Raw genomic sequence first — 14,434 nt, forward strand, 5'->3', positions numbered from 1 at the left:
TCCATAAAAAGTGACAAAAACATTAGTGTCCGCTGTGCATGGGAAGAAAACTTCTTTTTACAGCGAAAAAACCCCTAAACTTCCAACAAGCACCGAGTAGCTACGACGTAATGGGAAACTCACAGAGAAACTCGCGGATTCTTCCACTGACCGCGGCACACCTGCACCAGGGTAAACCTCCGCCTACCCCACTCCTGCTTTACAGGTGAAAATAGAGCAACAGGACCGCTGAGTCTTTGACTTTATTTATTTTCTGCTGTGTTTTACTTGCATCTATTTGAAAGACTGAGTGTAAACACACAAAATATTTTATTTTATGTGCTGGGATGTGCAGAAAATAGGTTTAAATGTTAAACTAATTTCTTCCAGTCAGAGAATGTTGCAGATAATTAAATCTTTGCTTGATGCATAAAGTTAAAAGATTAAAACTAATAAAACAAGTTTTAAAAAGAGACTTTTCCATTTGATTACATTTTGTATGATGGATTATGCAGAAAAAGTAGAATTGGGCTGAAAGATCTATCACTTTATCACCTCTTCAGGTTGTAAATCGTGTTTTTAAAAAGTAACTAAGTAACTAAGTAATTAATTACTTTTGAAAATAAGTAATCAGTAAAGTAACGAGATTACTTTTTGGGGGAATTAATTAGTAATTAGTTACTGATTACTTTTTTCAAGTAACTTGACCAACACTGGTTGGCAATATGTTTAAATCTGCAGTATTTTAATCTAACAGAGATGTTGTTGGAAATGTAGTCTTTCTGTTGCTAAATTATTACAGTTTGGTGTATATGTTTTTGGACAATGACACTTTTCTTCCTCACTTTGCCTCTGAACACCACTGCAGGGGATTTCAGTCCAAATTCAGTCCCAACTTTCAGCTTTAATTCAAGGAGGGTTACAAAAGTACTGAATTCACCATTTAGGAATTACTGTACACCTGAGTCCCTCACACTCAGGACTCATTGATATGTGTCTGTGTGTGAGGGTGTATTCAGGGACCGGTGTGTGTGTCCGGTCACCCTTCACAGCAGAGATTAAAGCAATCAAGATAGAGTTTCAGGGAAAAAGGAACCCAAACACACACTGACAGTGGGAGAGGCTTCTGGGCCTGCGCTCGCTGTGCATCAGTCTGGTCATGAATTTAAAAACAGCTCAGTTTGACTCTCTGCTCTCATGTTCTGCCCTCTGCTGCTCTCTGCAACAATCCAAAACGTGTCAATGAGGACAGTCGCGGTCATTGTACACTCTCATCTTCAAAATGTTGGTGAGCTTTGGAGCTTGTTTGGTTCGTCAGCATCCACTTCAAAGAGTGACAGCACTCTGTGTGCCAGACAAACATTTTAAATAAATCATATACAAATATATTTATAATATTCTTTAAGAAGTCTGAGCTGTGCTTGATATCTCTGATGCTTCTATACTCTGCTTTCAAGGCACACAGTTTAAAATAAATACATTTATGCATTTTTAATGCTGACAGCATTTTGACTTCTTTGGTTTTACACAGATTATCTCTTCAGTATGTGCAAGATTAAATATGATTCATAATTTGGAGATTTTTCAGTCAGCCAGTAGTTATTAGCATCAGTGCTCATCACAGTAAAAGTCACGGAAAGTGAAAAAGGATCCATAATATTAAAAACAAGAACTTCTGTAAATGTAATTCAGCCACACTTCAGTTCAGATACGATTCAAACATCAAGCAAAAGGAACAGAAAATCTAAACAGACTGCTCAGTCCATCAGAGGCATGATGGGAAACAGAGGCCGTCACTGCAGCCTGCACTTATTACACTACAGGACTGCTGAGTGAACCTGATGCAGTTTGTAACGTCTCACATGTCACGTGATCTTTTTGTCATACCAAACATGTAAAATATCACGGGAAGTTCTGTCAGTGTGGAAAAATGCAGTGACACCGCTGTCTTTAATATTTCTGTGATCTTTACACCACAGTGTTTTACACTGTATGCAGCAGGTGGGAACTCTGTGGGCCTCTGTGGATTTAGCTGACCTTTAATCTTCAGAGCATTAGGCCAGAGTTACTGAGCAGCTGCAGGATAAAAAACAGAGAGAAGAGGGAGATGCAGAGCTCCTCGCTGCAGCCGAAATCAGCAGACATAGAAGGATTCTCAGTGCGGGGAGATTACACCTGGCACAGTCCAAATATATATGCTCCTTCACTGTCTGGAGCTGCTGCTGGTCTCTGCTTGTGTTAGAGAGAAACAGTCAGAGTCATCTTTCAAGTGAAGTCAGAAAAACAACGAGAAACTGTGTCTGTGAACTCAGGACACATCTTTGTCCAGATGTTGACATTTGACCTGGTTTAAAAACCAAAGAATCTCAGGCTGGTGCTCACATTCATATTCAGTCACTCCTTTCAGCTTAATAAATTATTAAATTGACCTAAATTAAACCGTTTTTAAGGTCATCAAACTTTCCCTATTGGAAAAGTTTCATTGTGATGCTTTTAAATCGAGGGAAGAAGATTAAACATTAAATATCAGTAAAACACGTTGCACATCTTGCTCTCTCGTTCCTGCCACATGCATGATCATTTTCTGTCCTTTGTATCTCTGATAACTCTGAGCAAAGATGATGGCAGATGTTTTGGACTCAGTCACTCGTCATGATTGTTTCTCTCTGAGAGAGCGAAGTCGTTGCACACAGCGAGTCCTGAAAGTTTAAGGGTTCGGCTTTGTTGAAGCTTCATTGTCACGTGTTAAGTTCAAGAGTGCAGCGCACTGAAGACTGAACACACAGGCTGGCCCAGCACATCGTCCTCAACTACATCAGTTAGCATGGTTCAGCGGGAGACGCAGGAACAAGGAAGTGAACAGTCTTCATTTTTTTTTATTAAATAGAAGTTGAAGCCAAAAATCCAGGAAAAAAAGCTATTAAATGCATTTTTTAAAAACAGCACCACAGCATGATGTGGACTCCAAAACAGTTGGGACAGGCGCAGAGATGCAGCACCGACAACAGCTCAGCCAGCAGGAAAACGCTGCTTTGGGAATTTATGCGCCTCGGAGCTGATCCCAGAGGCAGAGGGTGCCAGCTTTATTCGGCTTGTACGATTGGTACAAAATTAAGTCATAAATGTTGATGGAGCTGTTTTTATGACTGCACCAGTGCGAGCTGTTTCTGCTTTAATTCCTCTGTATCTCACTTCATACCGTAAAATGTGACATGGCAGCATTCGCCCTTATGAGAACAAACATAAAATTCCACTTTTCCTAAAATGAAATTTGCAAAGGAGGCAATGACACACAGGATTATCCGCCGTAAAAGCCCATCGTTTCACTAGCTGGGATCACATCCACGGTAACGATGGGCGATGAGGGACGAGGAAGTGTGAAATGGTGCTGCGGTTTGGGGAAGCTCCCGGGCCGGCAGATCCTCATGTACTAACGAGAAATGAATGAAGGAAAGGAAAAGAGGAGAAGAGAGGGGAAATGATCGGGAAGGGTGGGGCATGAAAATGAGAACAGCAGGTATTGGTGGAGGGGGGCTTTTATAGCTTGAGGCCGGCGGGGGCGTGAAGGAGGAGTGGTCCGCTCCTGAAATTCAGATGATATCTCCACACAGTGACGTCTGCCGGTGTGTGATTTCATAAAGGTTAAATGCAGTAAATGACTGTGCCAACGTGGCAAACTGCTCCTTACAACATATAGTCATATTTAGATTTAGCTGCAAAGATCTAATGAAGTGAGAGAAAAATATAAAGCAGCTGCTGTATACTGATGCAGTTTAAATCCTGCCTGCTGTGAAGGGATTCACTTAAAATGCATTATTTACTTTTTAGTTTAGCAGGTTGACTCGCCCGCGTAGTCTCAGATGGATTTTTCCACCAAAATACCAACAGCTTTGTGCCTCTTCATTTGAACCAACCTTGCACCTGTTTGGACTTCTCCTCCCAGCGCTGCACCCTGCCCTTCGTGCTGGGCACCAAAATACCACGCAGATGCTTAAGGCGGATTTCAAGGTCAGGAAAATATCAAACGGTCAGAGCTGTCTTTGCCGGCTCGCTGCACTGCAACAAAAACGGGCCCTGAAGCTGCAGCACCAACAACACTCCACACTCTCTGTGGAAGCCTGTGTTTACACCGGTACCTGTGAACGTGTAATCATCCAGTCGACGAACGTAAGACGAACCTGGTGTTATCCAATGACGATATCACAGGAGAGATGTAGAGTGTGAATAAATGAGCGCTCGGGCTGAGGGCGAGGCGAGCTGTTCCTCTTTCGTTACAGATGTGATGTTTTCTAATCAGCTTTGGTTTGTAGTTGATTGATCACACTGGGCCAGTTAATGTAATTTGCCCAGTGAATAGAAACAATCCTTGAAGAGCTCGTCTGAGTCAGAGTGGGCTGAGAGAAACATTGCCTGGAGACGTTTCAGTCAAAACGCAGCGACTCCAACTGAAATGTGATGAAAAGCAGCAGGAAGGTGGAAAACTGATGTGTTTGTTTATTGTCACTCAGACCTTGTGCTTCTTTTGGACCTTGCTGTCAGGTGACATAACCGCCAAGTAAAACTAGATGCGACCGTCTTCCTAAAATATCAACCGCGAGTCGGAATTTGAATCCAATCAGGACGACCTGCACGGTTTAAACAGTCTTACATAAAGAGAGAGAGAGCGAGAAACCTTTGTCTGCTCTCACCTTCCTGAAGCTCGTCGCACCGACTCGCTGCAGTGGAAATCTCTCCTCCTCAGAATATTTAGAAAGACATTCATTGTTCAAGAATCAAGTAACAACAATGGCGGTAGATGTACAGTTCTGCAATTGTGATGTAATCACTGTTATTTTATCATCCGAGCCTATCAGAGCTGCTGTGTGAAATTATAGACCAGCGTGCTTTATGATGCTGCACGGAGCTCAGTGTGGGAATTGCACCATCCTCCTTTTTTTCTCTTTTCCTCTTGGGATCTTGAAAAGGGGCCTGATGCAACACAGGGGCTCATAATAGGACTGAATATATGGGTGTGTTAGGGTTAAGTTTAGAAGATAAACTCGCTCAGGACAATAGAGGAGGCAGGAGAGTGAATCATAGCTGCAGAGTCTTTTCTAGCTTTCAGATTGTTGCAGAAATGACTGGAAGACAATGAAACGCGGATTATCCGAAGCTCATCAGCAGGTGTGATAAGAATGAAACAAAAGAGACTGTAATTGGTGTACAGCAGCAGAGCAGTGAGCTGGAAACAAAAGACAGAGAGTGTGTCCTGTATGATGGCACGAAAAGAACGAGGAAGAGAAAAATGTCCAAGAGAGCAAAGGACCGGCTGAGATGAAACAAAAAGAAGGATCTTAAAAAGTATTTTAACCGTGTAAAAACATTTCCTGTGCAACTGATGATCCAGGAGCATCGTCTCACCCACTGATGCTAAGAGGCCGTGTTGAGATGAGTGTGCTAAATGAGCTAAAAAGTTGAAACCGGTACATTAAGAATGCTACAGAGTGCTAATGTTTTCAGCTCCGACATGAACTTTTGCAGCGCTTCGTAGCGGCGCGCTCGGCTGACTGCGGTGCAAGTTCACAGGTGCTTCAAACTCAATATGTCGACTTTTAAAGTGTTTTATTAATATATGTTCACCACCCACTGCTCAGTTTGCACGGAGCAGTAAGGACTTTCTTTCGCTTCATGCTGCACTCATTCCTTTCACACTGAGTGCTTCAACCGCTGAACTACGAGTGTCTTCACGAGTGTCTCTCACATGTAGCTCTGACTTGTAGAAGCTCTTTCAGTGGGTGTTGTGTGCAGACTCTCAGATATCTGAGCTCATTTCAGGCTCTGTGGCTTCTTAAACCCATCAACACTGAGAGTAAATGTAACCTGATTAATGTGGAATATTTCAGCCTTCCTTTTAGTTACACTGAGTGAAGTTAATATATTTTGGAAATATTTTAATTTAGTATCAAGAGCTTTTTGACACTGAGAGCTAAAGCTTGGCATGTTTGTAAGAAAGAATATATATAAATATAACCTTAATAACCCAAACTGCATCGCCTTATATTATCATGTTGTTCTTATATGTCTCTGTGCTTGGACACAAACAGGGTCTGCAGTTTTCTTTGGTAGATATTTTGGGACCTTTGGTCTAACCGATGAAGCGCATTTTAATCACATTACAGTTATGTACAAATTGATGACGACATCATAATCAGACAGACCTACAGAAAGTCTGAAAAAATAAAAAACTGAAAAAAGAAACCTCATAAAAACAGTTTGCTGGTAAAAACACCTGAAACTGTAAATGTCAAACAGCTGTGAAGGCTGAAGTTTAGCTTCAGATAAACTTCAGCTGAGCCGGGCTGCTGCGTCATCATCAGGTGACGAGGAAGAGGCCCGACATGTCTGCCACCTCAGGATCAACCCTGAAAACAACGGTCAAAATTAAACTGTAACAATTTAACAGTCAGTAAAGTTACAAGTTTGAAATGTCGGGAAGGACGAGCTTTACTTGTTTATGTCACGGCGGGAAACACAGATGTATTTATGGAACAGACCCAAACGCAGAGACAGGAGAAACCAACGAAGGTTTAACAATAAGTGAACCTTTATTGTGGCCGATACAAAAAGCTGAAGAACAAGGTGAAGTGAAACAAGGGCGAAACTAAACTGAAACCTAAACTGGATAAAACTCTGACTATGAAGACAAGACCCTGTACGACCACAACAGACGACCCGACCAGGAACAGACGGACACAGAGGACTCAAATACACAGGAGGGGAAGGAGGGAAGTGGAAACACCTGGAGACACAAATGAATGTGAAGCCACAGGAGCGATGGAGACGCGAGCTGTGGGATTCTAATCTCACATAAAATGTTAGAGACTGTGTGAGAGTCAGAGTTATGATGACACAACAGACTGACCATGACTAAGATTACAACTACAATACAGAAAGTCTGTGATAGTCAGTACATTACAAGTTAATTAATTATCAGGATAATTAATTAATTATCTTTTATTTATACAAATATCTGATTAAAACATACAGAAAAAAGCCGAGAACAGCTCTCCATGCTATCCTCCATTTTCCTCCTACAGGTTTTACTTGTGTGTGATTTAAGAAGGACCAACATTAAGAGTGTTAAGGCAGCGACGTTAGTGAATGAAACTGGTGATTCATCACTTTCTAACAGCTTGGCTGGAGCGTAGACACCAATATAGTGTGTTTCCATACTGCTGCGTCTCCACCTTCAGAGGTGAGCTGACCCTGAATGATCTTCACCTCTGACAGCTCCTTTGGCACAAATTGAAATTCCATTTATAAAGTCTGATTGTAGTAAAGACGTGTTGAACAGTTCGTCTGTTCCTCAGGTTGTCTCAGGATATTTTCACTCAATTTTCCTTAATGCGGACGCCACAAAGTAATCTCATCTCAGGCAGAGATGATGCGTCAGCATCTTTTTTGGGTGGGAAGCGAGGAAGAGGAGAGGGAGCTGCCTGCTTCCACACCTGCAGAATTAAAACATTTATGACCCAGAGCGCTTTCACCGCTGGTCAGCAGCACAGTTACAAAGACCATCAATTATTTAGTCTGGAGGGATAATGTTAGGCTGTTTTATTAAGAGCAAACATCAGCAGAGGTCACTGCTGGGTACGGTCCGGGAGTTTGTACCAGTCTGTGCATTTGCTCCAACTCTTTTCAACCTATGGATGTGTTAGTTTTAGTTTGGTGTAAAGTTGCTCATCCTTTGAGAAGCAACCTTTGATTAAAAGTTTTACAAGTCTGCTGTTTGTTGTTAGAAGTTTGCACCCCGAGGAGAACGAATGAGACTTTTCTTTGTGTGCTCTTTAAAGTTTGCACAGAAATATGGAAACAGAGCAGAAGTTTCTGGCACAACCAAGAGAATAAGGTCAGAAACATCTTTCAGTCTTTGTTGTTTTCTTGTTTTGTCCTGGACAGGTTTCGAGCTTCCATGATCCCAACTGTCTTGCAACTCTTGTGCAGCTTTTCTGAAGGTCTTGCAAAGTTTTTCTTTGGACGTTGGCTGTTTTTCACTCATTTCTTTGTACCTGATCATTTTCAGAGGGATGCATGTTTGAGTTTGTTCAGCCTCATCACCGAACCGATGATGTGTCTACACATAACAGGCAGTTTTAAATTGTATCTTTAGGCACGTTGTTACCATCAGCCGGTCACAAAAACATCATTTGTTCTAATTTCTTTGTTTGAATCTGTTAAAAATACTAAAGATTACACAGTTTGACATAAAATAATGTTTTTGCACTAACCAGGTGATTCCCAAAGAGCTGTTAGTTAACTAACAGCTCTGCATGCTGTGCAGCGGCTGCTTAAAACAATCTGAGGAAACTGGACAAGTGGTGGCATGTCAGGCCTAAAAACAGGACCTGAGACATGCATCTGGACCTTCAGCTGATCCCTCTGCTGTTCACTCAAAAGAAGTGGTCTCACTGGAAGCCAAGCTCGAGGAAGAGAAAGAGGCCTACCTTCAAATCGTTTAGATGTAGAGAGGATATTACTTTCTAGCTCCTCTAGTCCACACAGCGTTTCAGTCGCTCACTTTAAACACATACACGGCTTAACAAGAGCATCCGTCAGTGTTCTGAGCAGAGAGCACGAAGGAGGTCCAAACTGTTTTACAATGAAAGTCTGAGAAGTCAGGCTGTCCATTAGGAAACGAGGATCGAGTGTTGTAGATGGCGAGATGCTGAATAATTTACAGCAGCAGTAAAAAGAAAAACCCATATTAAACTTTAGAGACACGACTGACTTCTGGTTCCCGTCTCTCTGACTTTATTTAAGCTTGATGTCTGCAGTCTCTGCTGTTTCCGACCTCGTGCAGACCTCGTTTCAGTTCAGAAGCACACGAAGAAACATGGAACTATAAATGTTTTGTGCACCTTTTTCTCATTTGTAAGAAGCTTTAAACGTGCTTTTCTTTAGTGGAGTAAATTTGTGTTAGCAGAAAGTTACAGTTTTTCTTGCCAAGTTAAAAAAAGAAGGGCTAAATCACACTGCTGTGAACCAGCTAAACTTTATGACACGAACGCTCACATGAGCTCTTTTTAAATCGTCAGTGAGATGGAAGCACTTGAGCAAGGCTAAATCATATATAAGTAACAAACCATGAAATTAAACGTGTCACATCCAAGTTATTTTTCACGCAGAACGTCTTGAGCTGCCTCGTAAATAAGCCTCGTTGTACACGCTTGTATAAATGGGGATATAAGCCAACATTGTTTGCATAAACATGCACATTTACACACAATTGCACACACAAATATGGACAATAGAGCACCGTGGTGCTTGTGCTGTTTAGGATAATCAACCATTATTTGTATTTGCTCGGATTTGTCTCCTGGACATCAGTGCGAAGCACAGAATTGGCTCCTGTGTGGCTGAGCAGTAAATATCTGTGAAGGAAGGTGATCATGTCTGATGTCTGCGCAGCCGTCCGCTGTTTCCCTTTCTTTTAGTTTCTTATACCTGATGTTTCAGATTCCTCGTGTCCTATTGGCCTCTGGAAGGCACTCAGAGCACGGGTTAACGCGAGGTGACGTACAGTATTTGGGCCGGAGGCGTGCTGTTATTTTTGAGAGGATGACATTTTTCCTGCAGCCTCGCTCGCCGTCCTTGCGTTCCCCCTGTTGCTCGTCTCTGTGCCTCCGTTTCCTTATTATCCTCTCGTCTCCCTCACTGATCGTCTGTCTTTGCATTCTCTTATTTTTAACACTTCTCGTCTCGTCTGTCTCTTTTTCTTTCTGTCTCTGTAACAAGATGACCTTTTTAAGTGGACCGGTGCTTCAGCGCCATCAGCTAAATTAAGGACAACACTTTGACACTGGGACACACACACACACACACACACACACACACACACACACACACACACACACACACAGAAAACCTTGTTGCTGTCTCTGCCTAGTTAGCTGTGACAGTGAATGGCTGTTAACAGGTCAGTGCCTTCAGAACACCTCAGGTTCTCCTCTGATGATACCGAGCTCGAAGGCCTCGTGTGAGTCCGTGTGTGCACGTGTGCTTCATCCTTCTTGATGCATGTCTGGTGTTTCCATCCCGCTGGTTTACTGTCACATCAAAGTGGGGCACAAACAGAGGAGTTTTCGGTTTAGCATCATGAGCGTTGTGTGAAGGTGAGACAGCGAACAGAGAGCGAGCGCTGACCTCAGCACAGGTGATGAAATGCTGCTGACGCTGGCAGAGGTCCACATCTGAGCGGGTTCAGTCAGTCGCTGTCACATTTTCTCCTTTATTACAAAGGATTTATTACATCAGGTTTCACATATAAACACACAAAGCAAAGCTTGAAAACAGCACAAAGACACTTTAGAGCAACACAAACTGAAATCAGCTGACTTTACCGTCAAGACGCAGAAAGAAATAATTATTTTTCTTTCTATCCGCCCGGCATGGAGGTAACTGAAGAACCTCTGTAATGACATAATTGTAGCTGTAATCTGATTACTGCATTCAGTACAGTAACACAGTATATATGACAGGAAATAAGGAAAACCTGAGCAGGTCTACTGTAACTCATGTTCAAATACAGAATGTGCAATACTTGTGTAAATGTTATCCAAAGGTTAAAGCGATGAATCACCTTAAACAGCGCGGTGACAGCAGCTACCGAGTGCTGTGGCTTTTAAATGAGCAGCGGCGGAGCAGAGCTGTGAGGCGGTGCGACTGTGAAGAGCACATTTAGTGTTTATGGGCAGACAGGTAATTGAGCGAGTCCCGGGAGGCCCGACCAGCACCTCTGACCTGCTCCTGTCACATGCATGGCTGCCAACAGTTACTCTATTCGTCTACAGCCCTGTTATTCTCATTTCTTCCTGATTTTATAGGTTTCTCTCCCTCTCTCTCTGTAACACCGTCAGAAACATATTTAGACTTGAATCTGGTCCGCCGTGTTTTTCTATGTGATCTTTGACCTAAAAGGTCTTTTGACAGCTGTAGCAGAATCCATCTCTGTTGAAAGAACAAGCAGCTAAAGTGCTAGCTAAGAGACAGCAGGGTTATTATGCATGATAGCAGAGGGCTGCTTTCTTTCCCGACTGCCGGAAGCCTCATTTTCCGAGTGCACATAAGGCACAGACCTGCACACACACAGGAGCTGACATCTTGGCTTCTACGCTAATACCTAACATAGATTTTCTGCATCAGCATGCAGGCTGGCGGACAAGGGAAGAAGTGCATAAACAGGATACAAACCCACATGCATATATACATGTACACCAGGATGCTTAAGAACAAAACAGCCAAACACAAACTGGCACGAACACTTCCATTCCTCAGATAGACTCTGCTCTTCTTCTTCTCTGCTCTTTCCCCATTAAAACATGTAGCTGAATATGAATGAAATCCCCACAGTGTGAAGCCTTCCCTCAGTAGACTGCTGCAGCTCCAGCCACACTTTGTAAATTAAACAGTTTTTTTACACACTTGCAATTTACATAAAAATGTTCCCCAGTCACTGGAGATATAAAGATTTTGTGACACAAAATACCTCATTACTTCCACATTTGCAGAAGAATAGGAGAATACTGTAAGCAGCATTTCGAGCTTGTAAAACTAAAATGGGGGAGCCTCGAGCGTCCACAGCAGCTACCTTTCAAAGAGACGGCACCGCCGCTGCAAAAAGTGAAGCTTACTTGTACACTTGAAAAATGAAGGCACCCGCAGACTAAAGCTGGAAATCGGCATCATATATGTTACCCTGCGACTGCGCTGCAGCATAGGCAGCGGGTTTGTCGTGGTCTTGATGAAGACAGAAGATGAATCTGAGGCTACTGAAGATGAAGAATGAGTTTTTATACAAATCAGATTCTGTATTCTGACAATGCAAAGCTGCAAGGTGCAAAGCGATGCACCAGATTTCCAACACTGGCTTCACACTGGTGCTGTAGCAAACCAGCCTGAAATACTAGAGGACAACAGTCCTTTATTGAAGAGGTTCTGTTTTGCTTTACTCACTCATTAGATTTACTGGAGGTGCCAAAACTACTTGGTCAGTCTAGGAAGAAGCTGTGGTTCAGGTTGAAAAAGCAGAAATGTTGCTGGAGGATAGGCCTGTATATCTGTTATTCCTGTTTCATGCAACTGCGTCAGATTAAGCAACTATACAGATATAGTTTCTTTCCATGCCTACGCAGCTACAGCAGCAACAATAACTCCATCACTGACAGTCAACTGAGTTAGTGATGGAACTGAACCAAGAACCAGCGTGCACATGTCACTATGCTCCAGAACAGCATGGTTTCCATCCATTAGGCCAAGCTTCACACAATAAACTGATCAGCTGCCGTGCATGGCTCTCGCCTTCTTTGTGGGCCCAGGAAAGATTGGGCCTTGCCTTGTGTAACCTGTCTTTATAATTGATGCCAGCGGTTTTAAATGATGATTCTCTCATAATTATGTCGAAGGCCTCAATATTTCACTTAGAAATGTGAATTCTTAGTGCTTTAACCACTTTGGGAAGCCAAGCATGCAGAAGCTTGTTTTCCTAGAAAATGTTGGGTTTTAGTTGCTATGGCCACAGATGCAGAAAAGGAAAGAGGGCACAACTTCTTGAAGATTGCTGAAAAACCTCCACAGAAAGGCTGAAGATGCTTCACCTGCCCTTGGTTCAACGGTGAAACAGTAGAGGTGCACACTGTGCACATCAGGGTTCGGTGAGGGGGTACAGCCGGCTCTGAGACGCAGAACTCTGAACAATATCAATCAAAAGCCAATAAATATGTCAAATAATTTAATGGTCTAACTTCTTATCTTCTCTTTTCTAATCTTAAAGCTACACCCTGAAAAGAAGGGAATAGGAATTTAATATGTGCTTCATATCAGTTCAGGGCCTCTAGTGACTCGATATGTCACATAGTGTGAAAAACAGCCCGAGAATTTAACCCCAGAGGTAGAGCACAAACCTGAAAACGAATAAAATAAATATAAAACAAATAATAATAATTTAAAATTTAAAGACAATAAATTGAATATACTGAAATCTCTCGTGGGACACTTTCCTCACTGGTTGCCTTTCATGCCTGCTGGTTTTGTCTTATTCCAGCTAAAATGATCTCAGCCTGATTTGTTTGGATCAGAGGTTTTTTTTGCTTTTTTCCTCCCTCTTTATTTCTAAAGTTTTGCACATGTAATTTGACATATCAGGCCCAATACAGCAAGTACCAACCGATATAAAGACATATATCAAAACAAATTAGGCCATTAAAATTCAGATGATAACAAAAAAACACGAAAAAAGAAAGAAAAAAAAAAGGAAGAGAAACAAAAAAAAAACCCAACAACAGCCCACGCACAGAGAACAACAACAACAACAACAAAAAACCACAAAAAATAAAATAAATTTAAAAATCAACTCCCTCCCAAAACCATAACAAAATGATCAGAGTTTAAGCTGATTGGTCCAATCAGTGTTGCCCCGGGAACGTCACTGGATCAGTGTAATCTCTTTGCAGTGTGATCTTTACTGGACTTTAACACAGTTGAAACAGCTGCAAGTCCAAGCAGTTCATTTTATGCCCATCACATCAGAACAGGTGGAGACAGCGGGACCCAATGTTTCCTGTATAAACCCCACCCTTCCTCAGACCCTGTAGAGTCCTTCTTCATTATATACTTTTATTGTACAGCCCTGACCAAAAGTTTATGATCACCTGAAAATCATATTTTGCATAGTTGGATCTTAACAAGGTTCCAAGTTGAGCTTCAACATGCAGAAAATTTCAACATGCAATTTATTGAAAACAACCTTAAACTGAAGCGGGCTGTTTTACAGCTGATCAAACGTTTAGGACCAAGGAAAGAAAAGCGTCTGGACTTATTTAAGTTGCTTGAAGACGTTTCACCTCTCATCTGAGAAGCTTCTTCAGTTCTAAGGTCAAATGGTGGAGAGTCCCAGATATAAACCTAGTGGGAGTTTCCCCCCAAAGAGGGACAAAGGACCCCCTGATGATCCTCTACCTAATCATATGAGCTGTCTTCAAGCTGTCTTCGCATGAGTCTTCCAGCAACTCAAACAAGTCCAGACGCTTTTCTTTGCAAGCTCCTTAGACTACGATGACCTGGATGACTGAGAACCTTCACAGACGTTTAGGACCACGTGCCTTTAAAAGGCCAAATCTGTGCAAAAATGTGATTCGCTGTCATTTTCTGTCAGGTCACAGTGTCATGACGTTCTGATGGCAAAGGCAGCATGTATTTCTCCTCACTGGAAGATCTCCAATCAAAGACAAGAAGCGACCTGCCTAGCCTGCCATCAGCCTCCGTTATAACTTATTATTGTACATGAATGATTGAGGAGCGTCTCGCTGCTGCACACAGAGGATAGTCTTTACTCTGCATGTCTTTATCGTGATCTGTCTCTCGGTGTTATTGGATGGGAAGTAGACGGTGATTAATTATCTTTCTTCTCTGTTATTTTTTC

The 14,434-nt window shown here is 42.2% G+C and overlaps 1 protein-coding gene across 11 annotated transcripts in view; it reads left to right on the forward strand.

Moving 5' to 3' along the window:
- Positions 1 to 14,434, forward strand: part of LOC113021787 (dedicator of cytokinesis protein 3-like) — a 227,761-nt gene that overhangs the window by 102,926 nt on the left and 110,401 nt on the right. The window lies entirely within an intron of this gene.

The sequence above is a fragment of the Astatotilapia calliptera genome, chromosome 5, assembly GCF_964374335.1.
Source record: "Astatotilapia calliptera chromosome 5, fAstCal68.1, whole genome shotgun sequence".
In the NCBI taxonomy this organism is placed as follows: domain Eukaryota; kingdom Metazoa; phylum Chordata; class Actinopteri; order Cichliformes; family Cichlidae; genus Astatotilapia; species Astatotilapia calliptera.